This window comes from Mustela putorius, unplaced genomic scaffold (assembly GCF_011764305.1).
Source record: "Mustela putorius furo isolate JIRA1106 unplaced genomic scaffold, ASM1176430v1.1 tig00003909_pilon_pilon_pilon, whole genome shotgun sequence".
In the NCBI taxonomy this organism is placed as follows: Eukaryota; Metazoa; Chordata; class Mammalia; order Carnivora; family Mustelidae; genus Mustela; species Mustela putorius.
The window spans coordinates 16,156,868-16,181,055 of NW_025422057.1; the positions used below are offsets into that span (position 1 = coordinate 16,156,868).

At 43.7% G+C, this 24,188-nt stretch overlaps 1 long non-coding RNA gene across 3 annotated transcripts in view; it reads left to right on the forward strand.

Annotated features, from left to right (window-relative positions):
* The first annotated feature begins 359 nt into the window (after positions 1-359).
* The window catches only part of LOC106006974, a 28,252-nt gene continuing 4,423 nt past the window's right edge, over positions 360-24,188 (forward strand). The window contains exons 1-3 of one of the 3 annotated variants that reach the window (XR_001181391.2): positions 360-531; positions 3,669-3,790; positions 5,400-5,559. This is a non-coding gene — a long non-coding RNA (uncharacterized LOC106006974). Of the gene's footprint in view, positions 532-3,668; positions 3,791-5,399; positions 5,699-24,188 lie in introns of those variants that run through there. The other 2 variants (XR_001181390.1, XR_001181393.1) reach the window with 2 other exon arrangements.

A 24,188-nucleotide genomic window follows, 5' to 3' on the forward strand; every position in this document is an offset into this window, starting at 1 on the left:
TAAAACAAAACAACAACAACAACAAAAGGGGGATTCTTGGCCAGGAACACAGGGGTGCTAGGCTCGGACACTCGGTCTCTAAGTCTTGCAGATCCTTGAGTAGCCGAGCCTGACAGGACACATTAATCAGGACAGGGGACTAGCGTGTGAGGTGGAGGAAGAGTCCTGGCCTCGGGCAGGGAGAAGCCCAGGGGAAGCCTTGAACTCTGGTTTTGATGTGAACTCGTACAGCGGATTCCCTGACAAGACCAGCGGTGGTAGAGTACCCTAGTAACTGTCCTTAGCAACTCCTCCCACAGAGGGGGGCGGGGCTCTGGGTTTGGTCATATGACTTGCTTTGGCCAATGGGCTGTCAGCAAATATGGCGCGCAGTCCCAGAAGCCTGGCTGTTTGTGGCCCGGCTGACGGTCAATACCGGCTTCCAGACACGCGATGTGAGGCCGCGTTAGGCCACCCAGCCCCCCTGAACCACCTGATAGATGAATTTCACGGCTTGAGTGACTCCGGTCGGGCCTGCAGATGAAGCCCTAGGTAGGTCCAGCCCAAACGGCTGACCCACACGATCCTAAGAAAACAAACAGCGTCGTTGTTTTAAGCCACCAAGTGTCCAGATGTCTGTTGCGTGGCGGGATCCAGCTGGTTACACCGTGTCACACACCGTGTCACAGGTCTGGTTACATTTGCGTGTAGCACCTTGCTCTGCCCACATTCCGGGGTTGATAAATGAATCCTTTTATGGGTTTTATTTATTTATTTTAAGATTTTATTTATTTATTTGACAGAGAGAGATCACAAGTGCGCAGAGAGGCAGGCAGAGAGAGAGGAGGAAGCAGGCTCCCCGCCGAGCAGAGAGCCTGATGCGGGACTCGATCCCAGGACCCCGAGATCATGACCTGAGTCGAAGGCAGCGGCTTTAACCCACTGAGCCACCCAGACGCCCCTCTTATGGGTTTTTTTGAAGGAGGCCCGGAATACAAGGATGAAAAGTAGTATGGCACAGTTAGGGTTAAGCACTTAATCTCCCTGTGACTCAAGTTTATTTCTGGATTGGAGGTCTTCTGTCACCAGGTGTAGGTAAGGGTGGGTGATGTCCACGAGTTTTTTCCTTCCACGGGCACCAGGAGGTCAGAAATGAATTTTCAACCAAAGGAGAGAACTTTACCCAGTTCCCTATGTGCGTTCTTCTCTCCAATGAGAGAGTTCGAGGGCTTTGGGAAGAGGCCCGGGTCCCGTCTGAACTACCGAAGGGTTCATGTTGTGGAGCACCAAGGCTCCTGGGTTGAGTCCCTCCCTGGGAACCCACCATACAGGGCTGCCAGAGGCCACCGATGACTTTGCATGTGTTTTCCCCCTTCCGGTGGAGAGGGAAGGAGGAAGGTTATGTGTAGGGGCTGGACATGCTTCTGAATTTCGTGGGGGGTGGGAAAGAGCTTTGCAACTTCGAAGTATAGTCTCCGCGAGCTCTCAAACAGGCCTTTTGTCTTTGGACCCTGTGCTTGCACATTATAGCCAATCACTTAATTGATTTGTTAATGTTTACATTTATAACGATTAAAAAGCATAATTTAAAAATGAAACAGACCCTTTAAACTAGAGCCTTTTTCCTCAAATGATTTGTTTAATGAAGCATATTATTCTTATCTCTTCTCCATGGAGAGGCCAATCCAGCCTCAGTTGTCAGGTTTCTCAAAAATGGGTGCCCTGTTTGCCCCCAACATGGGCAGTGCATGCACGGATCTGTCTTCACCTCTCACAGAGGTCTTAACCTTTTCTTCTTTCCTGCAGCCTTGCCCACAGTAGGAGAAATAGCAGTCAGCTGAGGTGGTTTGATATGCCGGTGCCCCTTCTAAAAATCTTTCAACAGCTGCTTAGGACATTGGGAGAGATCCTGGGACATGTTTCCCCAGGGGAACACCTAATGGCACCCCAGATGGAGTACCTTCCTTTGGGACATCCTAGGGCTGCCCTCTGGGAGTGCACCCTTGGTTTGCTTGAGGCCTTTTGGGCATTCCAGGCTTTGCCATGATGGGATGTCAAAGGCGTGGGTTTATAGGACCTCTGGAGGTTCACCATCAGAACCCCTCAAGAATGAGTGTCTTATTCACAATTTTCAACTATCTATTTATTCAATAAGAAGTCAATCAAAAACTACAGCCTATTACGAATGATCTGGTTTACTCAGTGTAGAAGCTGTTAAAGAAACACGAGATAAGAGTCTCTGGTTCAGAACATGAATGTTCTATATATTAAGAGAAAAAAAGTCAAGAATGATAAGAGGGAAGAAACAGAAGGCAAGTGTAAATAAAAACAAATAAGCCCAACAGTATTTCAAAGGAATAACAACCATTGCTGAGTAGAGGTAAGGGAGGGAGAGAATGAACCCAAATCATTTTCAAACACCATACTTTGACTACATACCCTCAGTCCAGGAGGGGAGAAACAGCTGCCTACAAGTCTCGAACCGCTTTTAGTAGATTTATTTTGTGTAGTGACACAGGTGTGGAATGGGACACATGAGTAAATAGGTCAGTATCTTAGGAGCCAGAGTCTGCGTGGTAAAGAAAGGGCCGCGCAAATATAGAATGAAGAAATGCAAGGAAGCACTGAGATTGGTCTGGGGTATCAGTGAAACTCATGATTTCTATTCTAGACCTTTGACCTTTGGTTTCTATCCTTTGATCACTTTCATCTATATCTCTTCCCATCCTGTTCCAGTCCCAGAGAATTTCCTTCCCATCACTTCAGTGTATTCAAACCCTACCTCTTCTCCACAAAGTCTTCTATCTTCTTTCCCCCTGGATGGGAGCCATTTCTTCTCCAAGTGTACATGATTCCATAACAGAAATTCATTGAAAACACGTGAACATTTACCTTAGAATAAAGTTACTTATGAGAGTCTTACCTTACTGACTATACGCACTTTTTGATGAAGGACTAGCGTCAGATCCTTCTTTCTTTCTCACAGGGTACCCAGGAATTTAATAATGACTTATTCAGTGAAGAAGGAAGGGCTTATTTGAATAAGAATAACCAAAGCATTCTACAAAAATCTAACACACACCAAGGAGCGAAGATGTTCCCTGATAATGAATCTTGGTTTTATTAAGCTCCCTGTGGATCTGTAGGATGATAATGTCCTTCAGAAAGTTAAGTTGCAGGACATGCTAAAAGAGGTATAATATTTAGAACAAGGGAGGTGATTAGGCCAATCTATTTGCCTTCAGCAAACTAATTTCTGATGTTTGACTTTTGGGGATTCAGTTATTTTTGACCAAAATATAAGAGCCTTGCAATCTGCATGCTCAAAACCATGCCATGAGCAGAATGGAATGAATGGGATTGGTTGGACAGAGAGAGAGAGAGACTTCTGGGGAATGGAAGGGGCCAAGAGAAGGGAAGATGCACTAAAGTTGACTTTAAGCATCTGAAAAGATGCTGTATGGAAGAAGGATTAGATTTACTTTGTGTCATCCCAAGGAACTTTTGGTGGAGATGGGTGGGAGGGAGATTTTTGCTTCAGCATAAGGAAGGGCTTTCTGACAAATAGTTATCTAACTGGGAATGGTCTTTTGGGGTTGGTATTATCTTCTCAACAGTGAGCTGGGAGAGCTGGTCAACTCCGTGGTATAGGACAGTCGTGTCATGGGATTAAATTGTATGACTTCCAGATATCTTCCACCTCGAATTTCCTATGACTCTGTGATGCTATTTAAGAAGACAAGACCCAAGAAACACTTAATGAACAACAGCATATGTGATGAAATACAGCCAACGAGTCCCAAAGAGCCAGGTAAGAAGCAGTAGTCCTGGGGTCGGGCTTCACAGGGAAGTGGGTGGAATAAACACGGGACGGGGCGGGGTTGTGGGAGATAGGAAACTTTTGGCGGAATGCCCGGCATAAGCCAAGGGGAAGGTCTGTGCATAGCAGTGAGGCAGAGATGGGAACACGGGCCAAGAAATGATGTTCTGTAGGAATGTGGGATCGGGTTGTGCTTTGAAAGTTTATCAGAAGAATTAATTCAAACAAACAAAACAACCATGCCCTGCATTTGAAGTTCTAGTTCTTATTTCTGTCCATTACTAGCTGAGTGAGTGTGAGCAGATCATGTTTTCTGGACCCTCACTTCACCACTTTGCAAATCAGTAGACTGTGTGGAATGGTGGAGATTCCTTCTGCTCTATCAGGCAGTGGCTTCTTGAGATAAATGATTGGCTGCCCCTGTAGCAGATTCATGAGCAAAAGAGGGACAGGAGAGGAGTATTGGGGGAAGATTAATATAATATGCAAGGTAGATTGAAGTTGGAAGGGACCAAAGTTGGGAAGAACCGCCAAGAGGCAATTCCAGTAACAGTTTCTCAAAATAATATCATTCAACTTTAATATTGTTTACTCAGAGTTTTCTGCCACCTTGTCAGGAAGGATGAAGTTTGGTCCCCCTCTATGACAATTTTCTTTCTAGGTCAAATGAATTTCCTGTCTTCTTGAGGAATTAAAAAAAAAAAAATGCCATACAGATAATACCATCACTCTATCCACTGCACCAGGGACTGAAGTCTGATTTTTACATTCTGTCATAAGAATGCTTCCCATGAGGGCTCCCTTAGCAGCATTTCTCTGCTGCCATGTCCTGCAAAATATTCAGCACCATCCAAACAAGTACTGAGACAGAGAAACTTTTACACATCATTTTTTCTCAGCCATCATGAAGAGATGGCCCGATCCAAACCTGGCTGGCCAGAAAATTCAGAATACTGATCTCTTAGAGCTGCCAGGCAATTTGTTTTGTGATGAAGTTTCATCCTGAATTGCAGAAGAGTTCTTGCCATGACAGCATACTCTGGTTCTTAAAATAAAGTGCTCTCCACGCAGAGCTGAATGCCCAGGGCTGCTCACAGGAGGCGGTGACTCCTGTCCAGGTCACCGATTTGCAGCTGGCCAGACTGAGAAGGAAGGAGAGTCACAGCTGCCTTAGGGTACCCATGGCTGGCGAAGGCCGGGGGTGAGATGGAAGGGGAGGAGAGTGGTTTCTGATCACTGTAACTGGCTGCTTCAGTGAGCTAGAAACACTAATTAGAGAGCCAGTAGGTTGTAGGTCAGTGGCTGCATGTCTTCAGAGAGCGGCCTGACGGTGATATTTTATGACAGATACTGCCTGGTGACTAGTCAGGGAAGCATGAGATGTGTCAGTCTACAAGTTCAGCGGGCGGTGGGGTGATGAGAACTCACACACGGAGTAAGAACAAGGTGACTAGAACACATTAAGATGGGGAGAGCCAGGGTGTGCCTCTGGGAACACCACTTTGGCAGTTCCCTCGGAATGGGTGTCAGCCACCCCAGAACCCCACACCTGCTTTTCTTCCATTTCTGCCTTTCTTCCTTCCCTCCTGTGCCCAAACAGAAAACAGACTCTGGAGAAGGAGGATTTGGGAAGCAAGATCAAATCTGGGTGAAGGTTGAGGATGGGGAGCCATTTCAGTCTCTTCACTCCTAGGTCATCAAGCCCAACGTGAGAAGCGGAATCGATGTGAATTGTGGGCTCACAGCCTGGATCACCTCAGGTACGGCGGCCCCTCTTCTCTCTTTCCCTCGTACTCCTGAAGCGCCGTCTGTGGACCAGTGCTGGTCTGCGGGGGCTTTTCCATCTTGTTTCTTTATTTTACGACCTACAATGAGATAACCACAGAAATGAGGATAAAGCCTGGGAAAACTTGCTTAATAATCTGGCATTGTTGTGACATCCAAGCACATTGTGACTGTTTTACCAACATATTGGTCTCCAGGGGATCGGAAGCTTAAAAACTGGTCCCTTTTCACAAGTAGTTTGAGAAGCCCTGCTTGTGCTCCCTCATGTCCTGAACACAATGTTGACTTAGGCCCGATTGCGTGAGAGTGTCCGCTCTTGGGACACAAACCTCGCAGGAGTTGACAGTCTGGGCTTTGTTTGGCTAGCTGATGATTCGAGGGTGGTGGTCTGGCAGATTCCAGAAAGGAAGAGCCCATTTTTCCATCTTCTTTGGTGTCTACCTAAGCCTTTGGCACAGGGCCGAGAACAGAGTAGACACACAATACGTATGAGTTGAAAAAGTTATTACTGTGCAGTCATGGTTGGAAAATTGAGGTAAGAATTGGATAGCTATGTGTGGCTGTAGCAAGTAGGTGACTTCTTGCCTTTCTGTCTCCCTGCTCTTTCTTTGCCCATTCTGAAGATAAACTTCTGGGACCACAGATAGGGACTGGAAAGAACTCTCCTTCTGAATTTGAAAAAAAAAAGCCCGAATCTAAAAACAACAGGATTCTGTAAGGACTCTTCAAAGGAAGCCAAACTCTTGCTAGGCGAATCGTGTGAATTTTGGTCTGGTTTATCTGTGAATTATCTTAAAATTTTTCCTGGGGGCTCATGATTGGAGGCAAGGGTTCTCAAGAGTAAATATATACCTTGGGTGCCAGCAGTTGGCAGGGGAACGATTTCACTGTGCTGCTGGACAGTGGTAACCCCTAATAGTCTCCGATAGGAACCAAAGCCTCAGTGTGGCCTAAGCAATCACCTGCCTCTCTTGATTCCCAGATTGCAGGGCAGAGGAACTGAGATGCAGAGAGAGTAAATGAGTTGCCTTTTTAGTCACAAATTGTAATCTTTTTCAAGGATTTATGATGCAAATATAACTTTCTTTGGGCCAAAGTTTAATAATACAAAATCTGACCACCAAAATGAATGCAAAGGATTAACCACAGCATTTGACGTTTATTTGGGTCAGAGGAAGGCCAAAAACATAAGTTGGCAAGAGTGTGTGTCTCAACCTGGGAGAGAATGCGTATTATAAGAAGTAACAAGCTAAGGGCCAGGAATCTTGGACCCTGAGGGTATGCTGGCAGTTAAAGGTTCATATCCACTGGAAGATTCTTTTCTTTTCCCCTCCTCTCTCTCCCTCTCCCTTTCCTTCCTTCCTTTCTTTTTTTTTTTTTTTTTTTAAATATTTTATTTATTTATTTGTCAGAGGTAGAGGGGGAGAGAGCGAATGAGCACAGGCAGACAGAGACGCAGGCAGAGGCAGAGGGAGAAGCAGGCTCCCTGCTGAGCAAGGAGCCCGATATGGGACTCGATCCCAGGGCGCTGGGATCATGACCTGAGCCGAAGGCAGCTGCTTAACCACCTGAGCCACCCAGGCGTCCCCTTCCTTCCTTTCTTTTAAAGATTTACTTATTTATTTTAGAGAGAAGGAGGGGAGAGAATCCCAAGCAGAGATTGGAGCATGATGTGGAGCTTGACCTCACAACCCTGAGATCACCATCTGAGCCCAAACTAAGAGTCAGATGCTTAGCTGCCACCCAGCACCCCTGGAAAATTATTTTCTAAGTCCCATTTTATATAGTATAATATAATATAACTTGATGAGCTCCCATAACCTTCAGGGTGGCCCGTAACCCCTAAGTGCGGAGTTTCTCAGCCTTGGCACTACTGACATTTTGGAATGGGTGACTCTTTGGAGTTGTGGGGGACGGTCCTATACATTGTAGGGTATTCAGCAACATCCCTGGCCTCTACCCTCCAGAAGCCAGCAGCCTACCCCCAGTAGAAAATGTCTTTCGATATTGCCAAATGTTGCCCCCCAGTTGAGAACTACTGCTGGGTGGGACGGTTAGAACTAAAAATGTTGTAGTGTGATGATGCACAACACCGTTGTCGTTAGGGAAATGCACACTGAGCCTGCAATGACATTATCCCAGACCTATCAAAAATAGCTAGTGTTTAAAAAAAAATGACAATACGACATGTTGGCAAGGATATCCAGAAACTGGAAGTCTTTTTTTTTTTTTTTAAGATTTTATTATTTTTTAAGTAATCTCTGAACCCAGTGTGGGGCTTGAACTCATGACCTTGAGAGCATCAGTTGTATGTTCTTCCAACTGAGTTGCCCAGGCACCCTGAGAAACTGGAGTCTTTTTTTTTTTTTTTTTTAAGTAATTGTCATTCTACTTTTCAAAAGATTTTATTTATTTATTTGAGAGAGAGAGAGAGAGTGAGAGGGCATGAGCGAGTAGGGGGGGGAGCGGAAGGAGAGGGAGAGAGAGAATCTGAAGCAGACGCCACACAGCATGGAGTGGGATGCGGGGCTCGATCCCATGACTGTGAGATCATGACCTGAGTCGAAATGGTGGGAATGCAAAATGGCTGTACCAGCCACTTTGGAAAACAGTTTGGCAGTTTCTTAAAAAACTAAGTATATGGGACTCCTGGGTGGCTCAGTCCATTAAGCCTGTGGCTCGGGTCATGATCTCAGGGACCTGGGATCGAGCCCCACATCGGGCTCTCCACTCGGAGGCAAGTCTGCTTCTCCCTCTCCTTCTGCCTACCACTCCCCCTGCTTATGCACTCTGGAGTGCTCTCTCTATGAAAAAAAAAAAATCTTAAAAAAAAAAAATTAACCATACACTTATTATGTGACCCAGTAGTCTCACTCCTAAGTATTTATAAAAGTGAAACGAAAACTTACATTTGCACAAAAACCTGTGTGTCAGTGTTTACACCAGTTTCATTTATAATTGCCAAAAAAGTAGAAACAACCAAAATATCCTTCAACCTTTGTATGGATAAACACTATTGGGTTTGTCCATACAACAGAACACTAATTTACAATAAAAAATATTCAGTTACCGATACGTACAACCACAAGGGCAAATCTCACATCCACGGCTTCCCATAAAGGAAGCCAGTCCCCAAAAGATGGGTGATTCCGTTTATATGACATCCTGGGAAAGGCAAAATTGTAGGGACAGGAAGTAGATCTGAGCTGGAGGTGGGGGGAAGGGTTGTCCACAAAGACACAGAGGAATCTTTTGGGTGACGGAACTGTTGGATATGTTGTTTATGCTTTGTGATTACATGGGCTCTATGCCTTTGTCAAACTCCCTGGACGGTCTGCCTAAAGGGGTGAAATTTTTTACATGTGATCCATAGATACTACCATGTGCATTAATTTGAAAACATGAAAAATATGTGCCATATTATCAGAATTAAGTTAGCTAAAATAACTATAGTTCTCAATCTTTTCCAAGCTAAAAATTCACACTGTTCTTAGCCAAATGGGCAGAAGACAAGTGGTAAAATATTGTTTCCATAGCAAAGGCCAGACGTTGTGATTTAATATTCCTTAGGTATTCCTTAAATACAGTAAATGGCCTGGACACCATCTAGCCTCTATAGAAAGCAGACAGTCCTTGCCTTACATATAAAAACAAACCTTCAGCATCAAGCTCTAGCCCATTAACTGGCCTCAGACAGGTCAGGCTCCTATTTTTAAATGCAAATATATGTGGTCTAGGGGTCAGATATTATCAGAGACACATCTTGGGCAGGACCCACATCTTACACTTCTTTGTATTCTAGGGCTTCTCCTAAGAGCAAGTGTTTAACAAGTGTTTGATGGTGATGGTGGTGGTGGTGGTGATGTTGGGAACAAGACACAGGACAGTGTAACCCTGCTGTGGTTTAAGGGTTTACCTTCACCTACATCGAGCCTTTTAAAAAGGCCAGCTTTGGATGGAAGAAGAGTGGAAAGTGGATCTAGAAGGACAGAAGGGAATATCCAGCATTCTTCCCGATCACCTCAGTGTGAGAAAGTTCTCTGGATGAGAAATCAAGAATTTTAATTGGTAAGCTTTCTCATCTTGAGATAAGAGTATGTCTTGGGTCCCACTGAGCCATCTTCAGGGCTGGGATTACAGCTCCCCAGAGGGAGTATTTTAGCCTGAATCCCCTACTGAGCTGCCAAGAATAATGATCTTAGGTGTGAGACTTAGAACTCTCCCAGAAGGCTGTCTTCAAGGTCAAGGGGACCATCTGGAACTGAAATGAGAGATCCGCTGACAGGCGGGCAGGGCTGAGTAAGGGAGAGCTCATGGGGCGGGGCGAAATTGGCATTTCGCCCCCTCATTTGAAATTCTTCCCTTATCCTTACTATTCTCCATTTTATTTTTTTAAAACACTTTTTAAAAACATCAGTGCAACAAACTGTAATAAGAGAAGCTATAGGAAAAGGTAACATTTAAAACAATTTCAGTATAGTAGACCAGAAAGTCACCAAGAATCAAAAGAAGACCCTTCTGCCGGATAGGCAAGCTGGGAGTATATGACCTCCACTGTTGAAGTGAAAGATACAACTGGTTCTTCTTGGGAGACACTTAGAGAGGGCCAGGTAACAGGTCCAGTCAAGACCTCATAGAGGGTTTGGACCAAAGGGTGTTTGGATGTCCGTGTTCTTTGATTTCAGCCGTAGGTGCATACCTGAGGCTGGAGATACCACTGACATTACGTCCATGAGCTCTCCCCACCATGCCAAAGGGAAGCAAAACTCACCAAAATTATAATCAGTCTTCTTCTCTTTCTGAGCTCTTCTGCTCCAAACCAGGGCAGGTTAAGCCCATGGGAAGAGATTCAAATACAAGGAACACGCCCCCCCCCCCCATTTCCAAGGGGCAGTGTGTGCTGTCTTAGCTGACTTGCACTGAAATCTCCATGTCCTCGGCCAGAAGTTAGGGGGCAAGATAAGAAAAGTGGACCCTAGATGGAATTGCTGAGTGTTACCTGGAAGGACAACTTGAAAGTTTAATGCCTCCAGACATTCCTTTCACATCAGTTTCCTCTGGTGTGGTTCCACGGAGGCCAAATTTATCAAAACGCTCGAATCCTCTTCCCTCCATAAGTAGATGACATGCCAAAAGATGTTTTCTGGAAGCCAGATGGGCTAAGTCCACCCTCTGAGCTCCAGCTCTCACAGAATTCGAAAATGACAGAGTGACGTGCTGGGGTCCAAGCTTGCAGATCCCACATTTACTAGTTACTGAGAGATAACGGGGAAGGGATTGAGGCTTCAAAGTGCATGTTTTGGAAGTTATGTAAATGTGTATATTTATACAATGGATGATGAAAACCTTTTAAAAACAAACTTGGGCATTTACATCACAGACCTTCAGACTCCAAAAAGGTTGTTGTGCTCTATTTCAGCTTGCATGAGATTTTTTTTTTTTTAAGATTTTATTTATTTATTTGACAGACAGAGATTCCAAGTAGATAGAGAGGCAGACAGAGAGAGAGAGGGAGGGGGAAGCGGGCTCACCGCTGAACAGAGAGCCCGATGCGGGACTCGATCCCAGGACCCTGAGATCATGACCGAGCCACCCAGGCGCCCCAAGATTTTTTTAAAAAAGATTGTCTTGCAATGAAATAGTGAAAGAAAACCCACACACAAAAATAAGGTTAATGAGGCCTCTTTCCAGACCACTACTCTGCTTAATTTGAGGGATGGAAAAAGACTCTCAGAGCAGGGAAGTGAAAAACTGTGACAAGACATAAGGAGAGAAAATGGAGGCAAAAGCCATAACAGAAGGAAAGTAGAGAGTCCATAAAAAGGGGAGAACTTAAGTCTTTCTTTTTCTACTTTAATGAACTTTGTGGGGTGACAGGTGAAATAATTCTGGGAGGAAAAAAATGTTCTTTCATTTGCAAAGCACTTTGATTTGAATAAAAGAGCTTCCTGAAATAAAAACACAAGTATTTTGACTGGTCAGTACTCATTGCAATTCATTAACATGTTGTGCTTTCTCATTGAAAGATCAGAGATCTGCATGATACCCTCCAAGGTGCAGTTGGGTGCCTTTTGAAAAGACTTTAATGTCTTTCTCTTATGCATAAATATCATCACTTTTGGGGCGTCTGGGTGGCTCAGTCAGTTGGATGTCTGATTCTTGATTTCAGCTCAGGTCATGGTCTCAGGGTCCTGGGATTGAGTCTAGCCTTGGGCTCATGCTCAGCGTGGAGTCTGCTTGATATTCTCTGTCTCTGCCCCCCTACTCCCGCTCACCTACATTCTTTCTCTCTCTAAAATAATAAATAAATAAATCTTTAAAAAATATTTCATCACTTTAATCTTTTACTATCTAACAGGAACATTTTCCCTACGTGAATCATCCTTTATAAAAATAGTTCTCCCGACTAGTAGCCACAGAGACTCTGTAAGATGTAGAATGTCAGATCTCAAAACATACTGGCTGGAAAATCGTAGAATAATACCTACAAATTAGCAAATTGTGGAACAATGCCTATAATATAATGTCTATGACATTTTCAAAGTAACAAGACAATAGGCTGTGCTCTATGTGTTTATATATAGTACAGGTAGAAAACCTGGGAGAAGATACCTCATCAATACAGCACAGAGGTCGCTTCTGGGGAAGGAGAACAGACAGTGGTACTGGGCAGGAAGCCAAGAAGGTTCAGCTCTATTTTTTTTTTTTAATTTACATTTTTAAATTTTTAAATAATCTCTATACCCAACATAACACTCGAATTCATAACCCTGAGACAAAGAGTTCCATGCTCCACGGACTGAGCCAGCCAGGCGCCCCTGTCTTTTTCTTTTAAAAGATTTTGGGGTCCTGGGGCGCCTGGGTGGCTCAGTGGGTTAAAGCCTCTGCATTCAGCTCAGGTCATGATTCCAGGGTCCTGGGATCAAGCCCTGCATCGGGCTCTCTGCTTCAGCAGGGAGCCTGCTTCCCTTCCCCTCTCTCTGCCTGTCTCTCTTACTACTTGTGATCTCTGTCAAATAAATAAATAAAATCTTAAAAAAAAAAAAGATTTTGGTGTCCAGATACTAATATTAATCAATTCTAGTAGGTGGTGGTATGTAGACACCCAATCCTAGTAATATTTACTTTTTTAAGTGTCTTTATCTTCCTGTTGAATAAAATGTAAAATTTTATGGACAAGGAAAAGCCTGTTGAGCTCAGTATAAGTCAATTCCAGTGTGCCAACCGTGGACGGAGCAGTTATAATCAGAAAAAAACAAATACAAACTTGAATGATAGAAAATCACGTCTGACCCTTTTTGTAAGGTCCCTTTGCTGAATTCTTAGATGAGAATGAATCGGACCCCCTCAAATACAAACTTGGTGTGGCTATTGATAACCTGTAGTTGTCGCCCAATGTGGACTGGATTTTCCCTTTCTTTCTTTCTTTTTTTTTTTTTTTTGAAGATTTTATTTATTTGTCAGAGAGACAGACAGAATATACAAGCAGGGTAAGGGTAGAGGCAGTGGGAGAAGCAGGTTCCCCGCTGAGCAGAGAGCCGAATATAGGACTCGATCCCAGGACCCTGGGATCATGACCTGAGCTCAAGGCAGATGCTTAACCCACTGAGGCACCCAGGTATCCCTGGATGTTCCCTTTCATTGCTGTGTGCTTGCTTTCCCTCTCTGGAATCCCTCCTCCCTGTATTTTCTGCATAATTGACATAACAGCTCATAGTAAAAAGATATATATGTATATTCTTTTTTTCCTGCACTCTGACGTGGGATTTGGGAATACAGAATAAATACAGAAAAGTAATTACAAGTAAGTCTCTACCCTATTAGTCAATTCATCTAGATTCAGGCTCATCAGGCCTTTATTCTGACATCAGATGCCTCTCCCCTGCTTCTGTCTGCGTTCCAAGCCAGGGCTCTCTCTATGCCCTTGGTCACTGCCCAGGTCAGAAACCTCACCCCGGTCAGGAATTAGACACTCTGCTGTCCTACTCAGAGCCCTTGATTTGCACCATCTTGTCTGAGCATGTCTGCAAGGACACACTCTGCCAACCACTGCCCTGGATTTTTTTTTTTTTTTAAAGATTTTATTTATTTATTTGACAGAGAAATCACAAGTAGATGGAGAGGCAGACAGAGAGAGAGAGAGAGAGGGAAGCAGGCTCCCTGCTGAGCAGAGAGCCCGATGCGGATGCGAGACTCGATCCCAGGACTCTGAGATCATGACCTGAGCCGAAGGCAGCGGCTTAACCCACTGAGCCACCCAGGTGCCCCCACTGCCCTGGATTTTTGAGCTTTTGTCTTGTTGTGCCTCTCTCTGCCAGGTCATGTAAGTCATTCTCTTCCCGTCAGTTTTCCAGCCCCTCGATTTGAAAATACACATCCTAGTTTGTGAGTGGTTGGCTCGCAGTGGAATTTTTCAAACCTTTGAATATTTAGGTGAGGTTTATAATAAAATGACACACATGCTGGGAACTTTCAGAAGTTTCTTTTTATCGTTGTTGCTTTTAATGGATAAAAGATAAATAGAAACACGGAGAAACAGATACCTGGGACTATTGGGTGAGCACAAATAAACTGGTTTCTGGTTCATCCTATTAACAAACCGTCTTAATCTCTCTCTCTCTCTTTTTTTTTTTTAAGATTTTATTTATTTCTTTGACAGAGATCACAAGTAGGCTGAGAGGCAGGCAAAGAGAGAGAGAGGAGGAAGCAGGCTCCCTGCTAAGCAGAGAGCCCAATGCGGGGCTCGATCCCAGGACCCTGGGATCATGACCTGAGCAGAAGGCAGAGGCTTTAACCCACTGAACCACCCAGGCGCCCCCGTCTTAATCTCTTTTTAAAAGGCATTTTTTTTCCTCCTATTTTTTCCTTGGGTTTGTCCAAATATTCTGGTAGTGTGTTATGGTACAACAAATGCAGAAGGAGTACAGGTGTTGGAACCTAACTGTCCTGGATCCAAGCTCACCTCCCTTAGTCTCTGGGTCTCAGTCTTCTCGTATGGAAGATGGGACTAGTAATACTGGTATCTTTTTTAATACAAAGGATTAAAAGAAAAGCCTCTGTCCTCACAATCTCCCAAACCTAGCACTCAGAATCTCCCCACACTACCCAGCAGGAGTGATCACCATTGAGATGACGTCTGAAATGGTCTGCTCAGAGGGGACAGGGACATGCAAAATATCTAGCTCTGGGGCCTCAGCTCAGCAGCTCTGGAAAACAGACTTCTTTCAAAACGAGCAATCCAAGCGTGAGATCACTGTTTGGACTGGGTAACTGTTAGGGTGGTTGTCACTCTGGGACTCCATGATTCTCTGAATATAAATTGTTTTCTAGAAAGAAATGAATGTGTCAAGTTAAAGTTGCACCCATTTATACAGAGTCACCAGACTGGACAGAAGTTCTAGTTAGTTTACCGACTTGTTTTTTAAAAAAAAAACAAAACAAAAAAAACAGGTCTTGCGGCAACGGGTTGGACTGCTTCATGGAAAAACTTCTCAGCAGCACTACAAGCCGGAGAAGGAATTTAGAAGGCCTCCCTGTGGCCAGCTGCACTTGCCTTCTTTTCTTCAAATTGGAGGTTGGCTGTCAAGTTTATGAAGTCTTTTCTCTAGGATATCTTGAGAATCCTTACTGTGGCATGTGGGCTCCCAGCAGACGCATTTCAGGGGATGGAGGGGAGCGGGCTATCACTATTTGGATTCCAAAAGTAAAATCTTAAGAACAGCATCATCCTCGAAAATGCGTTTTTGAAAAAACTTCCAAGGAGCAAGTAGGTAATGAGATAACAATTTTTATTTGCACTGGAAAGTACTATTTGTGGCCATTATGACTGCACCTCTTATTAAATAGGTCAAAGATGTTAAAATGGATTTCAAATAAGAGGAAAACCTAAATGCCAGAAAGAAAAATCCTGATTTATGTCATAGCTTTCTAAAAGAAATGATGGGGCTGTTTATTGGGTTTTTAACCAAGGAAACAGTAACTCTCTTGTACTGTAGGTGTGTATCTAAAACATGGTTATCTAATGGCCTTTGATTGGTTGAATCACATTCTGCACATTTTAACACTTGGGTGCATACAGGGTCACATTTTCTGCTAATTATTCCTTTGAGTGCTAAGTTCTTCAGAAATATTTTTGTATTCTAGTTTTCAGCACAGGCATATGGGTAAGCTTTAATAAATACTTCACAATTAGCTTTTCAGGGATGCTTTATATTCATATCTGGGTGATTATCAATTAGCCAGGACTCTATCCCCCTCCCTGTGTGCGCACAGTTGTTAATGACAAGTAATCCAATGAACCTGGGGCTGCTTTTTAATTGTTTTCTGCTCAATTGCATTAAATAGTTTACATCTTAGGGTTCTGAGGATGTGGAAATTTGAATTTTCCTAAATCAGGGGAAATTGTGGAAAAACACTGGGGGCCATGGAAATGAGTTATGTAGGGTCCAGATCAGAAAAAAAAAATACATATTTCATCATGCATGAGAAAGGAAAAAAGTCTTTTTGCGTAAAACAGAAGCTGCCACTGATGTTAAAAGTGTGATCTTCAGTCGACAAATGCAGGTGTATTCTTGGATCTTGTGCCTCTGGACGTTACCCAGGGCATCATGGTTCGGTGCTGAGGCAGGAAGAACGGGGCCGACCGATTAGTTGTAATATTCATTCCCCAGCTCCAGGGTCATTTGGAAGATCCTTTCCTTCCTTCCTTCCTTCCTTCCTTCCTTCCTTCCTTCCTCCCTTGCTTGCTTTCTTTTTAAGATTTTATTTGAGAGAGAGAGTGAGAAAGAACACGAGAGGGGAGAGGGTCAGAGGGAGAAGCGGAATCCCTACTGAGCAGGGAGCCTGATGAGGGACTCAATCCCAGGACCCTGGGATCATGACCTGAGCTTAACCCTCTGAACCACCCAGGCACCCTGAAGAGTTACTTTCTTAACCAAAACTAAGCTGCCACCACCCACCTGACAAAGCAGGGGGAGAATCAGAGAATCCTGTGGGGTGGTGGGAAGTGGTGCTCCCACTTCTGTGTCCATTAAAGGGCACTTGGTGTCGTGTATGGGAGACTATCTGGAGCACTGAATGCGGGGAGACGAGAGGGGGAGCTTGGGAGGACGGGGCAGGGGTTCCTAAAGCCCTGTACAGCCACCGTCCAAGTCCACAGCCGGGGCAAGTTATTTGACCTCACTAAGCCTTAGTTTCTTCATCCATGAAATGGGATAACATTCATCTCACAGGGCTCTCTCGGATCAAGTGACATCGTTTGTGAGGGCAGTTAGTGTTGTGCTAAATAAAAACACTAAAGAAAGATGAGCGATGCTTTTTAAAGCATGCTCTCGTATTTGTGCATCATTCCTGAAGTATTCCTCTTTTCCTAATTTCCATTCTCGAACAGGTCCAAAACACAAGGAGCATAACTTGTTATTAATGTGATGTCGTGTCATGTGGGTCAGAACTGCTTCTGTTAAGGGCAAACCCCCCTCCGTTTCCTAATGATTTGCTGTTGGTTCTGGATCCCTCTTCCCCAGCTCAGATGGAGTCATGAATTCCGATGTAATTAATGTCTGCTGTCACTTGCTCCCCTGATTGTTTACGGTTTTCTTTTGTCTAATGACTACATGTCTGGGACTCCTATTTTTAACAAACATCTAAAACCTGTCAGATAACAGCTCCTAAGTTACCATTGTTCATTAGAAATAGGATTCTGAACAGGTAGGTATTAAAAACAGAAGGGAGATGGACTTATTAGGGAAGGTCACCTTAATATAAGATTATTTTGACATGGCTGGAAAACAGTATAACAGAGAGGAACAGAAAATGCCCGGTCAACACCAGCGCTCTCGGTCAAGGGAACTAAGAGCCATAAGTTATGCAACGGACAGACACAGCAGTGGTGGGTGCCAAGAATCTGCTTCAATCTGCCTGCACCCTGTTCTGAAACTGAGTGACCTTCTTGGAAGTGGGTGAATTTACCCTGGTATTTCTGGCAGCAGTTCCGGTTCTCAGGCTCTTTATTCTACCAGTGGCACTTCTAAAGTAAGAAATATGTTGTCTGCCTGATACCAAGTCCTTGGTGCCAAACACATTCTTTTAATGATGTAGGGGAAATTCCTCCATAAATTGGACAATAAACAAACTATAAGGAAGAGAATATAACTTTTTCCTTGTTCTTCATGGGCAGCTCACCTGGTTCAGAGCTGATGCACCAGCTTTTCCTAGAATGAGGAAGGATATATACATGTATATACACATGTAGAAAGAAGATACACACACACACACACGCATGGACATGTGCATAGATAGACACATCATGTTCATACTTGCATTATATTTAATAATTCTGGAACCTATATTTTTCTACCTGCTCCTATATAATGTCTGCATTGGCTATAAAGGAGAAACATTTATCGGTCATGATATAAGAAATATTGTCATTTGGAAAACAATCTAAGGAAACCAGAAATGACTGTTTCCTTCCCCAACATTTGTCTCCTCCCCATCATGATTCTTTTGCTTGTTTTGTTGTGTTTTTGTTGGTGCTATGAGAGTGTTTTCACTTTTAACACCTCCTTGGAGGCAGGTCAACAATCCCCACATCTCTCTGCCTGACCCAATGCTGAGCCATGAGTCTGTTCTCTTAACTGCTTGGTGGCTATCTCTCCCTGGGTATCTACATCAAACTCAAGAACCTCAAACCACACATCTAACTCTCTTTACCCGAACTTCCTCCCCTGTCCAGAAAGCCTGGAAATAGGCTTTTCTTCCTTTCTGCAGTTATGGCCTTGTCTCATCACTGACGCTTACTGAACTCATGTCCCTTCCTCTAGTTCTTTCTCCACCAGTTCAGTCTTCTGTGTTCTGGTGGACTACATGTAATAGAACTCAAGTCTGAGTTGTTCTTTTACTTGAAACCTTCAGTGACTCTCTCTACTCTTCAGAATGAAGTTCAGAATTCTTGGTAAGATGTATTAGCCTCTGCCTGTGTGCCATGGATCCTTTCCCATGTGCTAGCCTTGGTGGCCTTATGCCCCAGCCATGGAAAGTTTCCTGCCATCTCTGGCCTCCAGCTTATTCTTCCTTGCCTCCATGCCTTTGGAAAGTTCTCTCCACTGCTTGGAATGTCCTTTTCATCTTGGCAAAATCCACTCATCAGCCAAGTTCCAGCTAACTTAAAACCTTGTGGCGATGGTTTCTTTGACCGTCTCTGCCCATTTGGGGATCTATTTCCTCTTGGGGAAGGTGGGGGTCTCATGGTAAACCCTGCATAATTCAGCTGGAGACTAACATTGTCCATTTCTTCCACCAGGGGCCAGGATTGGCAACTGTGTGTTTTTATTACCTACGATAGTACCCATCTTCTAGTTGGAGTTCATGTTTCTGGATAGAAAAACAAGTTAATATAATTAACTCTTTTAAAATTGAGTTTTCCTTCAAGGAGAACTTGAACTTTCAGGAACATATCCATGGTTAAATGTAAGGTAGTTACAATTAATTAGAGCTAGGAAAGGATCTTCACTGCTACCTGTTCAACCAGTAGTCTTTTTACAAATTCAGTATTGTGGTTAAGATACTCACTGTGCAGGGGGCAGCTGGCTGGCTCAGTGGGTTAAGCCTCTGCCTTCGGCTCGGGTCATGATCTCAGGGTCCTGGGATCGAGCCCCGCATCAGGCTCTCTGCTCAGCAGGGAGCCTGCTTCCCCCTCTCTCTCTTTCTGCCTCTCTATCTACTTGGAATCTCTGTCTGTCAAATAAATAAATAAAATCTTAAAAAAAAAAAAAAAGATACTCACTGGAGTGGGAGGGGTACCCACTCTATGCCATGCCAGTCCCAGTCCCTGGTTCAGGAGCCTTTTTTCCTGATGCCTTCATTGGAAGTGCCTAGAATAGGAATTATTCATAATACTCTCATGTTAAGATTTAGCCTGCCATATGAATGTGGGTAATTCTACAGGTCAGACAAACTGCTAGTTTATATAAATAAATACTGAAACAAAAACAGTTGTACTTGACCCCTAGGCAATAAATCAGGTTCAAATGGAGCCATTCAAAATGTCAACAGCTCTGCCCAGGAGAGGTAATGGAAATCACCTTAGAAAGGAGAAGAAACAAGCAGTAAAAGTGAATTTAGGCTTGACTAAGTTCAGGTCATCAAACCAAACTCTGGGTTGCCTGAAAAATCTAAAAATCTGTCTTTTAGCCCCAAAATCTGTTTGTGGGTCCCTCGGGACCAGTCTGTCCTTTGAGATTCCATATTTTTCTTCTGAGCAGGTCACGCTCAGGAGTCCACAGGAAAGGCTCTCTCAGTATCCTGAGAACCACTCCCAGGTCCTCCTAGAAGATAAGGGGTGAGTGAAAACAAAACAAAGGAACTTCATCTTTGTTCAACCCTAGAAACAAAATTGAATTAGAATCTGGGCCTATGGATTTACTCATTTTTAACATGGGCTGATATGTATTGAGTGCCAAGTGTGGTCATCCTCATTTAACAGACGAGGAAGCGAGGTTTGAAGAGGTAAATCACTGGCCTCCCGTCACAGATCAAGTGACAGCAAACTTAGGACCTCAGTCTCTTGCCCTGGTAACCACTCAACTCTGCTGCTGCTTTGTTCTGAGTGGTGAAAAGATTTGGGAGTTTTACTGGGGCTGGATTAATTAGGATGAGTGGTACCCTATCCAGTCATGGCTGGCAGGAAGGAGTCTGGAATGCAATGTGGAAGACTTGGTTGGTTCTGGTTCTGGCTGAGATTCACTATCTAGAACTGAGTTTTTAGTGGGAATGATGGTGAGCATCTAGGAGAAAATCAAAACACTGGGTGGGCTTATGCTTGACGAATGACCATCGTAGCTTCGAGTCAGCTATGACTCTGACATCAAACATAACAGAACTCTTAGAACCTGGAACTGAGACCAGCCATGTCCATGTGACTTAGCTGTTTGTTCCAGGAAGTCTTCCGTCAGGAATGGTAAGATTGTAAACCAATAAATAACTGCACAGTTTGCTTCCAAATCCCACAGATCAGTTTACCAGAGGCAACAGGCAAACAGCTTGCTATTCAAACAGCAGTTTACTTGTTAAGACTTGTTTCAGTCCCCTTGCTCTGTTGTGCCCATCAACCGTACACGCGGTACTATAACTCTGCCCAGCTCAGTCAGCCCCACCTTCAAAGACCTGCTGGAGATCACTGGAACCAGATCCTAAAACCCTATAAATATCCATCTTCACTTCCCCTTTTGAGACGCTGCTAAGATTTGTCAAGATGGTGTTCTCCCTGACCGCAGTACATTCTAATAAATGTGGCTTTGCTGTGTCAACAAATGCTCTGGGGACTTTCAGGGAAGTACAGTACCAAGTACTTTCAATCTCATTTTATGGATGTGGAGCCTGAGGTTCAGAGACACTAAGTAAGTGCATTTAAATCACACAGCTAATACATCTACAGAATCAGATTCAAATCTCGATGTCTGCTTTCCAAGGCCAGGTTACCATGGAAGCCTCAACTTCCTTATCTGTGAAATGAGGGAATCGCATTTGCTCGTGAAGATTAAGATTCTTTGTTACTTGCTCTCAACTTTGATAAAAATAAATTTAACTATTTTTAAAGCCAGAATAAATTTCCTTCCCTTCTCATTCTCTTTTGTTAGACTATTTCCCCAATGTTTGTTTTACATGGTTTTGTCTAACTAAATAAATTGCAAACCTAGTAGAAAAGGACCCCATCAAATTATTACTATGGTAAAAGACACATAACCTTACATTCACCATTTTAGCCATTCTCAGATGCTCAAATCAGTGGCATATAATACATTTAAAAAGGCTGTGTACGGGGGATATCTGGCTGGCTCAGCTGGTAGAGTGTGTAACTCCTGATCTCAGAGTTATGAGTCTGAGTTCCATGTTGGTTGTGGGGATGACTTGAAAAAAATTACAAAACATGGGACTCCGGGGTGGCTCAGTCAGTTGAGTGCCCCACTCTTGGTTCAGGCTCAGGTTCAGATCTCAGGGTCAAGAGATCCACCGTGGATCTCAGTGGAGATTCTGCTTGGGATTCACCTTCCTTTGCTCCTCCCTCCCCTGCTCTCTCTCTCTCAAGTTAATCAATAAATCTTTAAAAATATTACAAATCACTGCTGAGAGAAATTAAATTAGAGGAAAAAGGTTGTGCAACCATTTCTTTTCTCCAGCGTCAGAATAGTTTCATCACCCTAAAAGGAGAACCCCCCGCTACCCATGAAGGATTCTCCATTCCCCCCTCCTCCCAGCCTCTGGCAGCTACTACTTCTGTTCTGTCTCTGTGGATTTACCTACTCTGGATATTTTGTATGAATGGAAACAAGCAATATGTGGCTTTTGTGTCTGTTTTTGTTCACTTAGCATCATGTTTTCGAGCTCCTATCATGTTTCGTGTATTTTAACAGCCATGGCATATTTTTGACATGGAAGAGCCACAAAGGAACGGTGACATTAATTTTGATTTGAGAGTTTTTGCCCTACTGGGAGTGGAGAAGTGGTCCTTGAGGTTAGCGATGTGAAGGAAAATGCTCCACATCCTGTGGCCACTTGACCTAAGGAGAGCGCTCTGTCATTCTCCCCAAGCTCAGGGCCAAGCCTGATAAGGAGAATACGTGCAGGAAGGGTGAGGAACCAGTCACCTGGCCTTCTGGTGCCTTTGTTGACCTACCTGGTCTTTTCCCTGCATCGTCTTTCTATGCTCATGAAGACAGTGTGTTGAGCTGCTGGACGGAGCCTAGCAACAGGGTGAGATTTCAGCTGGGATCCAGCTTGCCCTTAGGACAGTTCATATTTAATTTCACCAGACTAAATGGAGAGAGGCTGTAGGGAAGTTTTTCTGCACACACCTGGCAGGAACCATTGCTCGCTTAACTTCCCGTGAAAAAGGAAGTTAGCCTTTGCAGTGGGATCGCGAGGCTAGTTCATGCGTGCCTTCTGCAGGTGTGCCAAGGTGCTGGTGTTAGGGAGCGAGGCTCTTTGAGACCCTTAGATTGAAAAGGATGTTTTTCGTGAACTGTTCAGATAAGTGTGTGGAAGGAAGTGTATATGGCAGCACACCCCGAGTTCTCTTCTATCAGACTTCTAAAATCATCAGAAAGGAGAAATGGCGTGACTGCTACTGACAAATCTAAATCATGATTTGAAGCCAGAGACTAATATAAATCTTTTCTCCAGGGACAGCGCAACACTTAGAAAATTTACTTCATCATTTCCTTTCCCAGTTAATGTCACATTGAAAATTGATGCCTGATGCATGCACTAGTAGAAAATTTTATGTTTTTCCGTAGAGGACCTCTTTTTCTGTTTTTCTCCCGTCTGAATTATGGGTGATAAGGATGTAAAAATACACAAAGGAAAGTTAAAAATGCCATTATGTTTTTTCAACATTTAAGATAAAGAGAAAGGGTCACAATGAGTTCAAAAGTTTTAATCTTATAAATATTGTATCGAGAGTCATAAGTTGAGATAGATGTCACAGAAGCCACCAAAACATATGACCACAGTCAGTTTATGAGGGAACGAAGCCCTCCAGGGTACTGATTGCTGTGAAATGATAAAACATTAGCTTTCTTTTTAAATATGGTTTGCATCTAAGGCAGAAATGCTTAACCTTGGTCAGGAGACCAAGGTCAGGAGACCTTGACAATGACTGTGACATTTTTCACTTTTTATGTATGTGCATCTTTCTGGGTAAAAATCACAACTTTTTTTTTCTTTTCTCTTTATAATCTCAGAGGGGCTCAAGGATAAGAAGCTTCTTTGTTCTAACAGGTAGTTGGACTACAGTGATTTAAAGGTCTCTTCCAATTCTGAGATTTTTTGGGAATCAGCTGTGTATTCATCAAGAACACTATCTTTCTTTTTTTTTTTTTTTTAAGATTTTATTTATTTATTTGACAGAGATCACAAATAGGCAGAGAGGCAGGCAGAGAGAGGTGGGGGAAGCAGGCTCCCTGCTGAGCAGAGAGTCCAATGTGGGACTCGATCCCAGGACCCTGAGATCATGACCTGAGCGGAAGGCAGAGGCTCAACCCACTGAGCCAACCAGGCGCCCGATCAAGAACACTTTCTTAGCAGGTAGATGTAGACATGTAGATAAGCAGACAAGCACAAGATTGGCTATATATATAGTTATTATTTCCAAAAAATTTGCCAATAGCTGCCAAGAAACTGCCCATCAATCACCATCATGCCTTTGGCCATTTTTTTTTTTTTTTTAAGTAGTTTCCATGCTGAATGTGGGGCCAAACTTGTGATCTTGAGATCAAAAGTCACATGCCCTCCTGACTAACCGGGCCAGGTGCCCCTGCCCTTGACCATTCTTAAGATCTGCTAATAGGATGCAGCCTTAGTTATTTAAAATCTCTCTGCAGGAGTCAGGACTCTTGATTTCAGCTCAGGTCAGGATCTCAGAGTCCTGAGATGGAGCCCTGAGTCAGGCTCTGCTCTCAGTGGGGGGTCAGCTTTTCTCTCCCCCTCCCACTTGTGGGCCCACATGTGCTATTTCTCTAAAATGAATGAATGAATAAATAATTAAAATATTTAAAATCTCCCCGAAATTGCCACTGTCTCAGTAACTGTGTTTCTTACCCCTTTTGCA